We start from the raw sequence: 18,347 nt of genomic DNA on the forward strand, positions 1-18,347 counted from the left end.
TAGCAGCAGTGTTTGGGTTACTAGTGATGGTTATGATCTTGGTATTCTAAAGGGAATGGAGCAAGAAGGTAACAGCATATTACTTGCCTTCAGACAGTCCTGCATTTAAGTACCAGTTCCTCTACTCTGGGAAAATGGAGATCCCTATAAAGATAAGGCCACACCACATCCACCTCACTGCTTTGCTGCGAGAACTAAAAGAAATAACTGTATCTAGGCACCAAGAACACAGAGGAGGTTGCAGACAGTGAGGGTTTCCAACACACTTGTTAATAACTGCAAGGAACCAGACTCCTACTTAATTACCCAATGATCCAGAATCTACCCACCCACTCTGTATTCACAGGGGAGGGCTGCAAAGGCCTCCGGGTAGACAGAGCTGGCTTGGTGCCACTGTTTGGACCCTGGGCTTAACTGAGTCCCACTTTACTGAGTGTGGGTCAACCACACTCCTGGGCACCTTCAACCCAGACCCCACACCCCCATTCCCTAGCTACTGCTGGCTGGAGCACACGGGCCAGACCCACCCATATCAACACAAACCGGAAGTCCTGGCAAGCCTGCAAGAGTCTCACTTAGCACTAAAGACACTGTTAAAGCAACCAGTGTCTCCAGGCTACCTACTAAATGGCAGGGATATAAAAAGTAACTTTCTGCCCTCCAAGAGGTTGACTGGTTCCCTTTGTATCCTCTTCTTCCTGGAACTTACTGCACCTTCCGCTTACAGAAGTAATACATCAGGGGTCAGGGGAGGGAACAAAATGTTCTCCCTTTCACATAAGTAGTTTATAGGAGGCTACCCTTAGAGAATGAGTACCAGTTCTGATTCGGGTCCCTAACTATTCCTGGGACTTGGAGAAATTCACTTAGGGTTTTACTCTGTAAAACGGGTCGGTGTGGTGTGTGTGTGTGTGTGTGTGTGTGTGTGTGTGTGTGTGTAGAAACTCCTATAAAGATATGAGCTCTTATGGCCAAATGGAGGTAGAAATTTTCCTCCTCTTTGCCTCCTCCACTCATGTTTCTTGCCTCGTTGCCCCATTTCCAGGTTGTTTTTATCCCCCATCATTAACATCTTGGATAGCCCACGAGTATCACATTTACCACAAAAGGCAAAACTTTTCAAGCACCTCCATTTAAAAACATTAGGTGCCAAAGTCATACTTTGCAAAAGCCCACCAATTGTAGTCCCTGCTGAGGAATTTGCTTTCCAGGACATGCCTTGGAATCTAATCGACAAAGTGTTAATAATGTGTTGATAATAGGGTAGTATATGGGAACCCGTATTTTATGCATGCTTTTTCTCAAAACCCATAACTTCTCTAAATAAAAAAATTAAAAAAATCTAATCAAGGGTCAGAGCTGAGGCAGCTGGAAGCAAAGTTCTGGAATCCCACAGTCCTGGCCAGGAATCCTGGGCTGCACTGGCACAATTGTTTCTTGATCTTGGGCAAATTACTTAGCCCTTCTTTGCCTCAGTTTCTACATGTGGGAATAGGGAATAAACCTGGTATCCAGTGCCTGGCACTACTGAACACTCAATCAGCTTCACTATGGCTGTTACTATGGCTTTGTCTGTGAAGTCACTCAGCCTGGAACAAGCCTTCTGCTGGGTTCCCTAGTCCCAATCTGCAGACAGAAGTGTCCATGCCTCTGCTGTCGCACTCCCAGGGACGCATGGGCACCTAGCCTCCTGCACCTTCTGTCTTTGCACTCTGCATGGTGAGCTTACTCACCACCCCGGCGCCCAGGCCCCTCCCACCCTTGGCACAGAAAAACCTTGCTCAATACTTTGTTGACTGATTTGCAAATAACCTTCCAGGCTCCCAAGAGGGAAGAACCTACCACACAAGGCCTCGTAAAAATCCTTCAAAAGGCAAAGAACTACGTACTTTCAAAAGAACAATCTGCCCAAACAAAAAGCCTGGAGAAAATATACTGACAATGTCCAAAGGACGATATGGATGATGATTTTTGCATTCAAACTTTTCAGTCTAATTTAAGAGTCTTCAATTATTATTATTAATATCACCAGTGAGGAAAAGCATGTGTGGGGGGGGGCTATAACAGAAAATCAAAGCACACAAATGGCTGGGTCCCCTCTGAGGCTGGGGTCTGAGTCTGGGGTCTTGGAGGCATGGTGCTATCTGGTGACCCCACATCCCAGATTGCATTGTTTTTTGTTTGTTTTGTTTTACCACACTGGGACATCCAAGTCACCTGCTTGCACAGTCGTGAGAATGAGGGTCGAACTCTTTGGTCTCTTCCAACCACATGCAGATTTCCAAATCACTTCGAACACATGACCCCTGGGCTCACTAGTCAGGTCGCCGGGTCTCAAGGTCAGTGCGACCCCTGAGCAGTGCCCATGGGGTCCGGGGCCCTCCACCTCCCGCTTGTCAAGCGACAGGGTGGGCGTGCCTAGAGGCGAGGGCCACAGGTGTCTCCAACCAGGACGCAGATCCCCCTCCTAAGTGCTCCTGCTCCTCCCAAGGGGCAGAAGGCCGCGGTGGGACTCCTGCCTTCTGCCCCCGACCCCCGACCCCCCTTAGCAAAGAGAAAAAGCAAGACAGACTCCCCCGAAGAACTTTCCAAAAAAGGGCGGGAGAAGGGTCTGCAGTTCTCTATGACAGCCCCAAGTTGGGTTCTGAGCCGCGGAGTCTCCAGACGCGTCCCAAGGAGGCAAAGTCCGCCGGGCCACCACTGCACGACTGCTGCCGATCCGGACCGTGGCCCCGGGCACGCTCGGTCACCGCCCGCCGCCCAGTTAAGCAAGCCAGCGGCCTCGAGACCCTGTCCCCAAGCCCCGAACCTCTGCTCCCCGATCCCCCCTCGTCCCCGCACCCGAAGGCCCCAAGTTCCCAGACCATCGCCCCAACCTCCCGCGCGCCCTGAGCCCTGATCTCCGCGCGCTCGGAGACTTGGTCCCAGCGCCCCGATCCAGGTCCCCGCGCCGAGGGCGCAAACGCCCGAGCCCGCCCAAAACAAAGAGGTCGGCGCGCGTGCCCTGGTCCGCTCTCACCCGCCGGTCGGTGCGTCCCAGTCCGAGAGTACCTGGGGCTGAGGCCGAGCGGGTCCTGGCGCGATGGCCGGCTGGAGGCTGGGCGCGAGCAGCGCGAGTAGAGTGCGGAGGCGGCCTCTCCTCCCTGCGGCCGGCGGCGCCCGCGGCAGGGCCCCCTCGAGGCCGCGCGGGCAATCGCCGCTCCCGCCCGCGCTCGCCGTCCGCCTGCAGGGAGGGGCCGCCGGCCCATCTGCCCACTGCCCTGACAGTGCCGCGCGGGCCGACCTGAGGCGCTCGCTACCCCGGTCCGCCGCCCTGCAGGGCTGGCTACATGCAATTATCATACCCAGGTGAAAGGGTCGGCTCCGAGTGTTTCTCAGGATTCCAGATTAGGGGCAGCGAAAGCCCTGGGTTGAAGTCCTGGTTCGTGCACAACCAGTTCATTCATTTAACAGGTATAATTATTGTGCTCTGGGGGAACGGAGGGGGAAGCCCAGACCAAAGCTGCCCACCTGCAGCTTACTGTCAAGAGGGATATGTGTATACATAAGGCAGTAATTACAACACAGCATAATAAGTGTCTGAACAGGGAAAGCCCAAGATGCTTTATCAGTTCCTGGAATGTACAACTAGTAGGGGTTGGGGGGGAGGGGGAGTCAGGGAAGACTCTTGAAGTCATATTACTTCTAAAATGATCCCGGGTAAATGAGAAGGATTTAAAAATGCCAAGAGCCAACAGGAAAGAAGGTCTCAGGCAGAGGGACTCTAAGAAAGGATCATGGATTCTGGCATGTCCGAGATTTGGGATGGCACCTCACGCAGTCACTTAGCCTCGGTTTTCCCATTTTGTGAAATCTGGGGAATGGGCAAGATGCTTGTGAAACATGCTCTACGAGTCTTCTGCAGGAATTAGAAGGGTACTCCCCCGGGACAGTTTTATCAACACCAGTTCCTTATACATGGAAGAATTTCTAAGGGAAAACAAAACAAAAACCCTAGGCTCCCCAGAAGAGGGACATTCTGTCTACCACCCGGAATGAATGGTTTGAGTATCCCACCCAGAGGAGGGCTGAAGTCAAGTCTTGGAGTCTGTCACCAGAAAGTGTTCCTGATCCAGCAACAGAACTCCAAGGCCACCAGCTGCCCCTCGGGTCACTGAACTGCCTCTCTCCTGCACACAGGGAAAACAGAACTCTGCTGGACTCTGGCAAGCAAGTCTCCAAGAGCAGTCAGTGATAGTGGAGAGATGGTGGGAGAAAAATCATCCCTGAAAGGGCTTTTTATGAATAGCCATCAGAAACTTTGAGACCCGAGAATCAAAATAAGCAGGTCCAGGAGGAGCAGAAGTAAATACACCCACAGCATCAATGAAAACAGTGCCCGAGCAATCCTCAAAATTTCAGTTCCACCATGCAATGAGGCAAGAGAGTTCTCTTTTGGAAGGTCTTGCAAAATCCATGCAATGCTCTGATAGGTAGCATTCTTTCTCTAGAAGCAAAAATGTACAGAAAACTCTCATCTACAGACTTGAGCTGGGCATCTACTCATGGACGCAAATATTTCCTGAGCATTGAACACCAGGCTTTTGGAACCGAAGCTGATGTTTTCTCTGCCATCTAGGGGACCTCAGCAATAGAGGTAACAAAGTAACTGCACTCAACAGAATGAGGTAGGGGGCACAAGGAGAGGGACCATGGACACACACTGTGGGTAGGGAGAAGGTCACACCGAGCTGAGTGCAGCCTAAGAAATGGGAATGAGGCAAGTCATATTACTATCCCCTTCTTACTGATAAAGAAATATGCCCTGAAATCCTGCAGGATTTGTCCAGCCTCACCCCACTGACCAGTGACAGACCTAACAAGGTCCAGAACCATCTAGCTCAAAGTTGTTCTCTGAAATATTTTCCCAACTGCCCCACTCACCCCACAATTGTACTGGATTGTCTCTTTGCTTAAACATCTCTTCCACTGAACTTTCGGACCTGGAGCCAATAATGTCCTATTCACCTTGCATCCCAATCTATCTCAATGACAGAATCTGCATCCATAGAACAATCTGGTTCCTTGTTCCAGAGGAACTACATCTGTCTGGTTCCTTGTCCCTCCATCAGGCAATCTCTCCTTAAATTCCCCCCAAAGCTGCTGCCACCCAAGGCAACATTATTAGGATGGTGGGCCCTTCCCTATACCCCTGATTCCATAAGGGCTGTGACTAGAACACGTAGCCGTTCAGCATCTATCTTTCATCCCCCAAGCAACAGAGAGGGAAGAAGGAACATCTCTGCACTCTGTTAGCCTGAGTAGCCAGTTCCCTGGCATTCAAAAGTGCAGACACCAACACCTGGCCCTGCTGCATGCAGGGCAGCATACAAAAGCATATCCTTCCAGAGCTGTGCTCAATGGCGCCTTCCCAGTCCTAGAACCACAATTTTGATTTTTCCAAGAACTTAAAATAAAAACAGGGCATGAAGCAACTATCTGTAAAAGGGAATGAGAATTTTTTTCCATCCTTACCTATCAAAAAAATATCTCACATTTGAAAACAAAAGTCTCGAACTAATTCAGTAGAACAAAAAGCAGCCAGGTGCCAAGAGTGGCCTCTCCCTTACCAAAAGCAGGGGTGGGGGTAAGGTGCCTCCCCTAACCATTTCCGTCAGCCTTGTTCTTGCTCCTCAAGGCCGGGAGTTCCATAAGAATTTTTTGGAAGCTTGCTATTGCCACAGAGATTACCTTGGCCTTGGTGAAGGTCTGATAATTTCCTAGTCCTAGATCAAGGGAAGTACGTGGGCAATGACTTGGATTTTTTTCTCATATCTTATTTCCTTTTGCTGAAAATTAATAATTTCCAAAGAGCCTCTAAAAGGAATAGCAGGAAACAGGATAAAAAAGACGGAGTTACACAGCTCTACAATGGTTTAAGAAAACAATAGATTTTAAAGAGTGTGACCACACTACCTATGTCTTCCCTTAAAATATTGTGTCCATTGAAAATGTTTACTAGAATACATTGCCTTTTTCTCTCTTTCCATCTCTCTCTCCAAACACACTAAAGATGTACCAGCTCTTTCCCTGCAACTTTGCACTGGCCAAGACCTGCAAGAGACACCTCAACGTCCCAGAGCCTTTTGAGCATCTATGAAATCATTTATGTTTCCCAGATGTGTACATGTGCTCACAAACGTTTGCACACATGACACCTGGAAACCTGTTCCACAGACACAGATTAAGAGTCTGTGTTGCAGGTCAGTTCCCCAGGAAGGAAGAAAGAAGTGGGCAGAGAGAGGAATGGAGCTGTGGTGCTGTGAGCCCACTCTCCAAGAGTGCTGGAGATTGGCTCAAATTCACAGCTGTCTCAAGGAAGAGAAGAGGGCCAGGCTTTTAGCCCTTGCATGAACAAATCATTGGAAGTGTACCACCCAGGAAGGAGGGCACCGTTGTCAAGGCCATTCTTTGCAGCTGAGGCAACCCCCCAGGGAGGCTGAGAGCCAACAAAGTCTTTATTGAAGGGATAAATATTGGGCAGAGTATTAGAGTCCACTAAATAATACTGTGATGTTTTGTCCTGGAGCTGCAACTCACAAGCTGAAAATACTTTAGGAATAACTGGTTGACCTCCCAGTACTATCTCCATATTGAAAATGGAAGTATGGCAGACCCTGCTATTATTTACCCAAGACTAGCCTGCAAGCCCAACACAGACATGCTCATTTCTAGAGGAGCAGATGCTTGTCTTCCCTTCCCAGGGAAAAAGCCAAACGTTTTACTAGGGAAAGCATGGGCCCTGCCCATTCCCTCCTATCCATGAGTCCTTGAAACCTGAGGCAAAAAAAGCATGAAGACAAACATTTGATGATGGCAGAGCTGAAGGGAAAAAAGATACTACTGAGCAGCTGAACATTCCCAAACACCCTGTTTCCAGATTTCTTGTTAAGTAAACATTTGATAAGTCTATTTTGAAGCTCCTGTTAGCCAAGTTTTTGTTCTTTGCAACTGAATGCATACCTAATTGTGCATATGCTTCACAAAGCAAAGTTCTCTGGAGCAACTGGGAGAGAACTGGTCATCTCATGGAGCAAACAAGTTTTGGGAGTAAGGAAGCAGCTTGACAATTTGTCCTCCTCCCCATTGTCTTTTGTCATCATAAATCACTTACTTCCATATGCCATTTGCAGTGCTGGAAGAGTCTTCCTTTTCCTTAACTTACATGACAAGTCAGCTTATGTGACACCTTGGAAATCTTCCCCACCATCCCACACATGAATCCTTCATCCTTCATCTGGGTTCCCAGAATATCTTGGACACACCTATTTTATACTACACAATAACTGTGGGTGGGAGGTCCCCTCCCGTTTTCCTCTCTGGACTGCTGTACCTGCTGAGCAAGTACAATGTCTTGAACATTTGTGTACACCCTGCATTGAACTTGATGCATAGTCCATAGCTGGTCTTCAATAAAGCCATGTGTCGAAAAAGTGGATGATGGTGGAAGTAACCAATTTTGCAAGGTCCAGAACTCAAGGAGCAGTCAAGATTAATGAATTTAGTCTAGTGACTTGAAGACACTAAACACCCTTTCCACACCTCTTTGGCCTCCCTCCATACTTCTTGTTCAGGAAAAGGGTCCTAAAATATGAGAGAAGACAGGTACCTCAAAGAGTCACATCCTCATTTGACAGTTGAAATAACTGAGGTCCACGGGGTTGGCAACTAGCTCAAGATCACACAGTTCTTAGCAGACTCTCAGCCTCTGCCCAGGAGCCTCTTAACAATGTTCTCTTCCCCTCACCAATGTTCCTTTCATGAATGGCAACATGGTCAGAAGATCTCTTCTAGCTTCCTTTGAAATGACCTTTCTCTTTTATTTTTATATGCCATCAGAGCAGACCTAGAAGTAATAACACCCCAGTAGCAATGAGCACACCTCATGTCCAGATCTTGGTCTCTAAGACTCATAGCCAACAAAAGGAACTAGCCAGGATTCCTTGGAGAAATGGCTGATTCTAGGACTAGGGCAGGGAGTATTCAAGATGAGCCTGAAGCATCTTGTAGTGTCAGAAAGTTAGGAAGTACTCACAAAACAAAAGATGATGGCACATCAGAAGTACACAAGAACCAGCCTGAAAAAACTCCCAGTATTCCAGCCAAAGTTGGAGCAATTTGAGCAACATAATAAACAAGGCAGTGCTGAATTATAACTCAAAGCATAAAATAAATATCCACAAGTCCCCACTGATTTAATTAATTAATTAATGGAGGAGAGGACAATTCTGAATTCCAATTAATTTATGTAGATACTCCCCCCTCAAGAGGGTGGAGCTCAACTCCTTGACTATGGGCAGGGCAGAGGGACCTCTGTCCACAGAGCATAGTAAGGAAAGGGGGAAAGAGAGCCACTTTACAATGGGGAAACCTGACAGCATTGCCTCGGCCAGGGGACCAAGGCCAACATCATCAGTGATGAGTCCATGAATTCAGTACGGACTCTAGAGATGATGTGATGAAAATGACATTTCACCTATGTGGTCCTCCTCCCCCAAATCATAACCACAGTCTAACCATGAGAAAACATGTCCCTCTAACCCATGAGGGACAGCTTACAAAATATCTAACCTGCACCCCTCAAAACTGTCCAAGTCATCAGAAAACAGACAAGACTGAGAAAGCTAAAAGCAGTCTAAGGAGACATAACAACTACATGTAATGTGGAATCCTGAATGGAGTCTTGAGACAGAAAAATAGGACATTAGGAAAAACTAGTGAAATCTGAATAAACTTAGGAGTTTGACTAACAGTCATGTTCCAGTGTTGGTCTCTTTAGCTGTGACAAATGTACCATAGTGAAGTATTGTTGTATACCATAATGTACCATAATGACATCAGAATATCAATCTGAGTGCTGGGGTATGCAGAAACTCTCTGTACTATCCTTGCAATTTTTCAGTAAACCTAAAATAATTCTTAAAAAGTTTTTTTTCAGCTTATTTTTTAAAATGTCATTCAAGCTAGAAGAAAAAGACAATCATCTTTGCAGACACCAGCACACAGTGCTTCTCTGACTGCAAATAGCCAAGTGTAAAGAAGAATACTGGTCTACCCAGTCTAGGAGGTATCAAAACATTGGGCTCATTGGTTGTGTAGACACAGAAGAGGTTTGATAGCACAGCACAAAAGCACAGAGTCCCCAGCTTGAGGAAGTGGCGTGGGCACTCAGCTGTCAGGTGGAAAACTTGGACTAGGATCTGAGCTCTCTACTCTCTTGAGTATGTTACTTGCCATCTCTTGGCCTCAACATTTACAAAAAGATTCCTCACATTCTAAGAAGGCCCCCAAGGGCAAGCAATCAATAAATTGCCCCAAGGGAAAGCAGGCAATTTCTCACCTTTGTGGTAAACTGAAGTACTTGAAAATTTTGCTTAAAGGAACTTAATTCATGGGAGCGTCAATCGAATTTCCTCAGTTTCCCTTTTGACCTTCACATGTGCACACAGCCTTTTTCCCCCATCTCTTTTTTTACGGAGAAAATAACCCACAGACCACAAGATTCACCAATTTTAAAGTATACAATTCAGTGGGTTTTCGTATATTTCCAAGGTTGTAACAACCATCATCACCACTATCTAATTCCAGAATATTTTCATCACCCCTAAAAGATACATAGCCTGTTTTCACAGGCAGCACTTAATCCAAAAATACCACAAGGCAAGTAGTGCATGGGTGATTATGCTTTCATCTCTAGAAGAGAAGTAAATGATGAGAGGACAAGGCTGGCACACCTCTGTGAATCCTAGATAAGGCCCTGGAACAGGTCCCAGCAGAGCCTGGGAGGGCATAGACCATGGTGACCCCTCCAGGCTGCCTGCCTTCATGATCTGGACCTGAGGAGGTACTGTTGACTGCCCCGACCAAGACAGGGAAAAGACACCCAGCCCCAGCTTACACTGTTGCAGTGTAGGTTCCTGCCAACCCCCCCCAGAAGACTAATAGCATGGCCGAACTTGGACCTTACAGCTGAGTCGACCTTTTTCACCAACCCACACAGTGTCCATCTGACCACCTGAAAGTCAGTCTTTCCTGCCAAACAACAAAAGAAGGAAGCCTTCGGGGGCAGTGGCCCAGGGTGGTGGACACGGAAAGCAGCTTCTCTAATAAACCCACTGAAGCTTCCCCAGGCTCACAGCGCCACCTGCAGAGACAAGAGACTCACTCCAGGCTTCCTGGCAGGAAAGGGACCCTCAGGTGGAGACTGCGGGACAAGGACCCCACTAAACCCCTAAGAAGTGCAGGATGCACCTTATCTTTATTTGGGGCCATGACAGGCCAGGCGGGATGTTTGGAAGTGAGTCTGCAAATCGCAGGCCTGGTCCTACAGACAAGAATTAAGACAAAAAAAAAAAAAAAAAAAAAAAAACCTGTCAAAACCACAAACTGAACTGAAATCTGATCTTTGCTGGCTTGATAAAGAAGAGTCCATGCACTGCAAAAACCTTCACAAACGTATGTGTGGTGGGAATGGGTGTGCAAAAGAGGGCTTTGGAGCTGAGAGTCGGGCCAGAGGCTAACCTGGAGGAGGCAGCAACAGGAAGTCAGAGAGAGACACACAGGACCCCACCCCTCCATGGTCTATTCTTTCAAGTTGGATCCCCAGAGCTTTCCACAGGGAGAGGCCAGGAGAGAGGCACACGTCAGGGGGTGCCATGAGCACCTTCACTGCATCTTCAGCCAAATTCTGCTTATAACTTAAGTGGCCCCAACCATAGCTTAAACATGACCTGGACTTCATTTATCCATTCATTCATTTAATCATCTATCCATTCACTCAGTCATGAACTCATGCATTCAACACGAATCCACCAAACACTCACTGTGCATCAGCTGCATCATAGATGGATGCTGTGATGGTTTCAAGCTGTGTGTACCCCAGAAAAGATCATGTTCTTTTCATCCATTCCTGTTGTAGGTGGGACCTTTTGGTGAGGTTATTTCAATTGAGATCTAACCCACCTCATTCATGGTGGTTCTTAGTTCTCTTAGTGGAGTCCTCTATAAAAGGATAAAACACACACACATAAGCCTCAGAGAAGCTAAGAGAGACAGAAGCTGAAAGAGAGAAACACACAGAAGCTCAGAGAGGAAGCCACTGAAGCCAGAAGCTGGAAGCAATGAGAGAAGGGAGAGACCAGTAGACCTTGCCACGTGCCTTCCCACATGACAGAGGAGTCCCGGAGGCCAGCAGCCTTTCTTCAGGAAGAAGGTATCATCCTGCTGATGCCTTAATTTGGACATTTTTATGGACTTAGAACCGTTAACTTGTGAGTTAATAAATCCCCATTGTTAAAAGCCAGTCCATTTCTAGCATATTGCATTTCATCAGCTTTAGCAAACTAAAACAGATGCCATCAGATGTTTCACTTAACATCCACCCAACAAAACCTCCATGAGGACATGAGGGCTCTTGTGGGTTTATTCACTTAGCAAATCCTGACTGAATATTCCCCTGTAAAATCATCAAAGGCCTCTGGTGCTGGGATTGCTGCAATGAGAAACTGGAGCCTGACTTAAGTCTGTCTGCTGGGTGGAATCCTTAATTTGTACCTTCAAATTAGGAGATTCTCAAGGTTCCACCTTCAATGCCAGTACTTCTTCCATCACTACCCTTGACACTTGCTCAGCAGGCTACTCTTGAATGCATTCCAGGATAGTGCTCACTCTATTGTGTAAAATTCAGTCTATTTTACTGAAGAGCAGTTTTGACTGTTGGAAAGTCATTTCTTGGGCAGCTGCACTGTAACACAATGAAGCCATGACAGCTGTCTGCAAGGTCAGTGGGAACACAGGAATGGAAGCAATCAGGAGGGCTTCCTGGAAGAGGTGCAGGGGGAAATAGGAGTTTGCCAGGTAATACTACCAGAGAAAGTGTGTGTGGAGGAGTTGCAGACTGTACATACAAAGGAGAGGGCTCTCATAGCATGTGGTATTAGAGGAAGATGACAGTTAAATGAGACAGTAGGTGGAGGGGACCTGGGGCAGGGTAGTGGGAGACAGGACATGTGAGCCAGTCAGGAGGCTGCAACAAGCTCCAGCAAACTTAGGCTGGTGGTTGCAACATGGAAGAGGCCGGACCATAGAAGGATTAAGATTGGGGCCTTTGAATTCAAGAAAATATGACTAATAATCTTGGAGCCCCACCACAAAAATCTCTGCAACTTCCGTTTTCTAATCTATAAAATCAGATCATTAAAATTAAACTCAGGAATCCAGTAGAATACATGATCCTGGACTAGATCTAATAATGGAGGAGAGAAAACCCAAAAGGACATTATTGGGACATATAAAAAAACTGGAATATAAACTGTATGCTTTGCATCAATGTTAAATTTCTTGAACTTGATAAGTGTACTTAAGTGAATAGCCTTGTTCTTAGGAAATATGCATGGAAATATTAAGTGTGCAAGAAGCATGAAGTATACAGTCTATTCTCAAATACTTACGAAATATAGACAGACAGACAAACAGACAAACAGATGGTGAACGGACAATGATAGAATGATACAGCAAATGTGGCAAAATGCTAAAATTGGCCAAACTGGGTATCTGGGTGGAGGGTACGTTGGAGTTCTCTGCATGGGTTTTGTATTATTTTTGCAATTGTCTGGTAAGTTTGAAATGACTTTAAAATAATAAGTTAGAAAAAAAAGATCTTTATAGGGTTTGAATGAAGCTAACATTCACTTAGCACAGGGCCTGACATACCATGAGAACTCAAACAACAACGCCTTGAATAATTTTGGGCAGGTGATGTTGGCATAGGTTGGACATGGTGATTTCCTGGATACGGGATTTGAAAACAAGAACCTTGAGTAAGGACCACTGGTCTGATAACAATCCCTGTTTTTGCAGGGGTTGGTATGGGGGGAGGGAAGACTTGTCAGTTATCTCCTATACATTTCTGGACTGCCATATAGAAATAAATACCAAAACACACAGCCTGTCAGCCTGCGGCTTTGTGGATTTGCCTTGTTTTTCCGCCCTTAAGCAATTACAAACCAGAGAAGGAAAAGTCCACCACATATTTCATGTTCACTCAGCAGCTTTCCACCAGCGACCCTACACACTTTACAGTTACGTCATGTTCCTGATCTCCATGTAAGAGAAAAAACTAGCTCAGCCGGGCACACCCTGTCACTCTGCCTAGAAGGGCCTCAGCTTTACAACTGTCTTCAGATGTTCATCTTCTAGGAAACCTCAGATTCTTCCACCAGGTAGGGCAGATGCCTTCCTGGCCATCCACCCCACATAAGCACACCACCCTTATTCGGGCATTATCTGTTCCTCTTCTAGACTGTCACCTCCCGAGAGCTCAATGTATTTTGGAAAAGCTTTTCGTTCCCCTTCCTACTTTCATGCTGTACATCTTTGCACAAAAATACCAGAGTTTCTAAAACTAGACTCACAGTTTCCTAGTTTTCTGGAAAATGGTCCTATTTTCTGCTGTAAATGAACCCTAGGAGGGAGTAGAGCTCCATGCACCTGTTCTGCTTCCCAGCCAAGTGTAGGCATTGGATAAGGTGGAAGCTGGGCTGATATGGTGCTGTGGAAGGACCAGCAGAGGCCTACAGAGCCCGTGTTCCCAGGGATGCTTCATCCAGGCTCATAGGGAGCTCTGAGACAATTTTGACATTGATGCAACCACCATATTTTGTGTTAAACTCCCCCAAATTCTGCATCTGTGTAGAAAAAGAAAGGTCTCCTAGAATCAAAGTAAACCTTGTCACTTAGGTTTATTGAGACTTTATCCCCAAGTGCCATCAAAGGAAATGAGAAAAATTCAACCTCTAGGCTTCCCTGCAAAAGCAGGTGGAAGGCCTTGGACTGGCCAGACCAGCTGGCCTACCCTGGAGACGAAGGCTGTGAAGGGATGTTCCTTGGTCAGCATCCCATAGACTCACAAACCTCAGCTGGGACCTTGCTGGTACATCTCGGGGAGCAATTAGGAACCTGAAAGCAGAAAGAGAAGATCAAAGTGGCTGCTGCCATGCAGCATTTACACAAACTGGCTCTCTCTGTCCCCCACCCCATATACACGTCACACACAGACACACACGACTTTGTTTTAGGGCACTTATGCAAAGAGTTAGAGGACTCAGATGAAAAGTGAGCAAGAATTGAAGGAACCATGTATCAAAGGGCATGGAGTATACCATCTTGCTCGGGCTGTTAATGACCAACACTCTTGCCTGGCCTGTGTCTCCAGTTTGCTCTTAGAGGGTCACAGTCCCAGCTCAGCCAGCCACCACCAGCACTGTGATAGAATTCTCCTTCCCCCTCTAAGCCAGTGAGTATCCTTATTTACAATTTTGAGATAATAATTCTTATTTCACTCATCTTGAAGTATAGCAATGAGCAAGATGATAGACGGACAAAGCAACATACGAAACAAAGAGAAATAAGCTATGGTTATATTTAAGGGTAATTTTGATCTTTCTCATCAACCACCATAATTATTATTTGAGTAAGGCTTTCCTTTGCAAAGTGTTTTTCCATATTTTATTTAAAGTTTCCAAATATCCCTTAGTAACATCCAGATCACAGAAAACGGACTTGAAGACAAGTGTCATGGCCAAGATCCACGGATTAGTAGATGGTAAATCTGGTGAAGGAATCTTCCTATTTTTCCATTTTTGAAGCATGCATGTGAATACAGAAAACATGGGGTGTTTTGGTTTGAGTTTAGTCTGTTTTTTGCTGCAAAGCTGGATCCTGGCAAGCATATTCTCAATGACAGAAACCTTGCCCTCCTGCCTTGCCATATGCCTTTGTCACGTCTGCCCTACTGGGTAAGTTCTTGTTATGTGTTCAGAAGGGTTGACTTAAATTTTTTGAAAAACATTAGGTAAAACAAAAGGAGGAAGAGAAAAATGTAAATGAATAAAGAAGCCTCTTCAGAAGCGTATTAGAAGGATGGGCATATTCTCCTTTAGCAAAAATTCTCCTTAAATGGGGAGAGGCAATGAAAAGCTGTTTTGCTTCAGGCTCCCCATGCATCCAATTGCAAATCTGCATGCAAAAAAAAAAGTCCCAGGAATTATTATAAAATGGTACTAGTTTACAAAGGGTCAGTTAATATAAGATTTCTTCTAAATATAAACCCCATTAATTTTTTTTTTTTTTTTTTGCATTGGCAGGCTCTGGGAATTGAACCCTGGTGTCCAGGATAGCAGGTGAGAATTCTGCCACTGAGCCACCATTGCACCGCCCAAATCCCATTAAAATTATAAAATACTTATACAAATGCACATAACAGCATTTCAGGATTGCAGCTGTTGCTGGTAGGGAGGGCTCTGCCTCTGGCTAAACTTGAGCCCCATCTCTCCAACACAGTGTGTGGATCCCAGGAGCAAGGCATGGGCTGCCCAAAAAAAAACTTCAGGCATTTTGCAACGTGTTGTTTTTGGTTCTGAAGTCTGGGCACCTCTCCATGTTGGATGAATGGGCCTACCAACTATAAAAACAAACTGATTTCTTTCTTCCTTTGCTCAGGTATTCTCTGTATACCTGCCCTGCCCCCCCAAAAAAGAAAAAATGAACAAACGGTGCTGCAGTAATGGGATAGTCACATGGAAAAAGAATGAAACATGACTCCCACCATACAACATACAAAAAAAAGAAGAAAAGAAAAAAAAAAAAAAACTCAAGCCCAGATCCTCTGAATTTCTGGGTTCAGGAATGTGCTCTTGAAAAAAAATAAAGTTTTGTAATTACAGCATTAGAAAGGAGTATATGTGTATAACCATTTCTAAAAGGAGCCAATTTGTTTTCTTGAAGCATTAGGAACCTGAACCTTTTTTCTACTCGAAGACTGTGTTTCACCGGGAAAAAAAATCTGCAGATCTTAAACCAGGTCTGGGCCCTTTTTCTATTTGAACATAATCTTTCCTTGGGGAAAAAAAAACTGATAAATTTTAAACTAGTTCAAGAATTTAGATGGGCATATCCCCAACAGTTCTAAGCAAGGAATTCCTATCTGCCTAACTCCTAACTAGCTGAAATAATTGTGTTCCCTGATCACGGCTCTCTCTGCACTCACCAGTCGGTTCCACAAATGCTCTCCTTGACTCACTAACAGACGCCCTTGGGGTTTTGGGAACAAACCCAACAGAGTAGATTTTTGGCAACAAAGTTTGGCAACAGAGTAAGTAGATTTTTACAACCTGAGATGCAACCGGAAGCACTGAGATTTTGAAGGAGCCCAACCACAAATCCACTTTCTTCCAAAGGGCAGAACTGAGGAGTTCCTCCACTACATGCCCCAGTTATAAGGTTCCCTCACCCCAGCCCTCAGTGAATAACCCATGGGGCTCGTATTATTCATGGCACTTCTAGAGCATCTACAGCTGTGGCCCCGGGAACCCACCAGTGGGAAGGCACGCCAGGGGCTATCAGACAGCCCTGAGAAACTCCAGATGCCACTGGGATTTACTTTTGGAATTACATTTTTGCCATTATGATAAAAACATAGTATCGCCCTCAAATGTATCCACTGCCAATTTCTATGCTCTGCAGACCTCAAGTTAAAGCCTCTCTAGCCCTATAATTTTGTAATTATTTGAACTCCCTGTAAACGTGTCCTCAAAAGGGCAGTGGCCAGTTTCATACCAAACACCCAGAGACACCAAACTAATGCACAGAAATCTTGCTCAACTCCTGAGAGCCAACACATAAGGGCATACCCACACGGCCTTAGAGAGAGCTTCAGTCCTCATTGCAAGTTTTAGCTGCTTCTCCGTGACTTTTGAAAGTCACAGTTCTTGATAAATTCAACCAGTTGGAGAGCCTTAATGATCAAAATAAAAACTTTCTACCTAGTGCCTCAGGCTTCAAGATTTGTTTTAACTGGAGAATCCCCACTCTACAAGGAAAAACTACTAAAGGTGATAACTGCAAACCACAAACAAGCTACCCTTTGCAAGAGAATGAGACTTTCCTAATCATGACCAGCAGAACCCAAAAGAGGGAGAAACTGGTAAAGCTGCTTGCGACTCTCTTCCTTCCCCTGGTTTCCAATGTTGCTTGTGTTTGACGAAGCACCTTCAACATTCTTTATGAGTTTTTGTGCAAGAAGAAAGGCTTCTAATTTGAACATATAAAATAATTTTATACAAAGAAATGATAGATTTGTCTTTTAGGTATTAGTGTAATTGATTAAGTTTTCTTTTAAAAAGAAGTTCAAACACCCCCTGAATAGGGCATGAGATGTTGTTGGTTCATACAGAATGGTGTGATGCTCTGGTAAATCCCAGAGTAATCTGGGCAGAAGATTTAAAAGTATTTGCAAAGTCCCCTTCAGGGACTGGGGATAAAGATGGAAATATTAAACTTTTCCACCTGGGGAGGACCTCATATACTCACAGGCATCAGGGACTACCAATTTGTAGGGCCAGGCCCTCAATATTGGAACTTGGCCTTATGAAATTTATTTCTATAGGGGAGAAGCTAAGCCTACTTATGATTATGCCTAAGAGTCACCCCCAGAGAACCTCTCTTGTTGCTCAGATGTGGCCTTTGTCTCCAAGCCAACTTGTCTAGCATGTGAAAAGCGCTTCATAAATATTCATCCCACCTGGTCTTTTTAAAAAAGAGGTGGCTGAACACCTTATTTTAGTTCACAGAGCAAATCTGTTGGGAAAAAATCTAAACAAAGAATTCCAAATTTCTGAGTGCTACGTTTTAGCAACCTTAAAAATGGACTTCTTTTTTTTCGCTTTTGCCTGTTTTTTTCTAACTATAATCAAGAAATTTATAGTTTTCAACTAGGAGGCAGGCAAAATTCTGTGATCATGTAATTTGCTCATGTCTTGTTTTTAATATTCAGCAAACTTGAAAGCTGTCTGGAGGGGAAAAAATCAACCAGACCTACTGATTGTGTTAAAACTCTGGCAGAACATGCTCATTAGATTGATAAAAATTCTTCCATAATAGTGCAGACTCCTAGGTTTATAATTGTGGAAGTGAATGAAAAGCCTGATGTTGATTTGAGGGCTCATTTGCTACTTTAGCATTGGCCGTTGAATGTGCTGCAGTCTCTAGGTCTTTTTCTCCTCTGGCAGAGCTGTTTCAACCAATCAGGTTGAGTGAGGAGTAGCAAAACCTTTGTCCCCTGAGGCTGATCCAGTCTTTGCTTTCTGGAAGTTATTCTTCTGAGAGTAAAACTGTTCTGATCACTGATGATAAAGCCCAGGTAATAAATTTTCACGTATGTGGATTCATCTGGTTTCCCATGCTGGAAGTGGGTTGATCTGGTTTCCCATGCTAGGATCTTTCAGAGTTGATCAGAAGCATTGAAGAACTGG

The 18,347-nt window shown here is 45.3% G+C and overlaps 1 protein-coding gene across 5 annotated transcripts in view; it reads right to left on the minus strand.

Moving 5' to 3' along the window:
• The window catches only part of TNS3 (tensin 3), a 434,926-nt gene that overhangs the window by 349,740 nt on the left and 66,839 nt on the right, over positions 1–18,347 (minus strand). The window contains exon 1 of one of the 5 annotated variants that reach the window (XM_077118777.1): positions 3,052–3,161. The exons of 3 other annotated variants lie outside the window; for them this stretch is intronic. The gene's annotated coding sequence lies outside the window, so the exon portion shown is untranslated. Of the gene's footprint in view, positions 1–3,019; positions 3,162–18,347 lie in introns of those variants that run through there. One more of the 5 variants, XM_077118771.1, reaches the window with a different exon arrangement.

This window comes from Tamandua tetradactyla, chromosome 1 (assembly GCF_023851605.1).
Source record: "Tamandua tetradactyla isolate mTamTet1 chromosome 1, mTamTet1.pri, whole genome shotgun sequence".
In the NCBI taxonomy this organism is placed as follows: domain Eukaryota; kingdom Metazoa; phylum Chordata; class Mammalia; order Pilosa; family Myrmecophagidae; genus Tamandua; species Tamandua tetradactyla.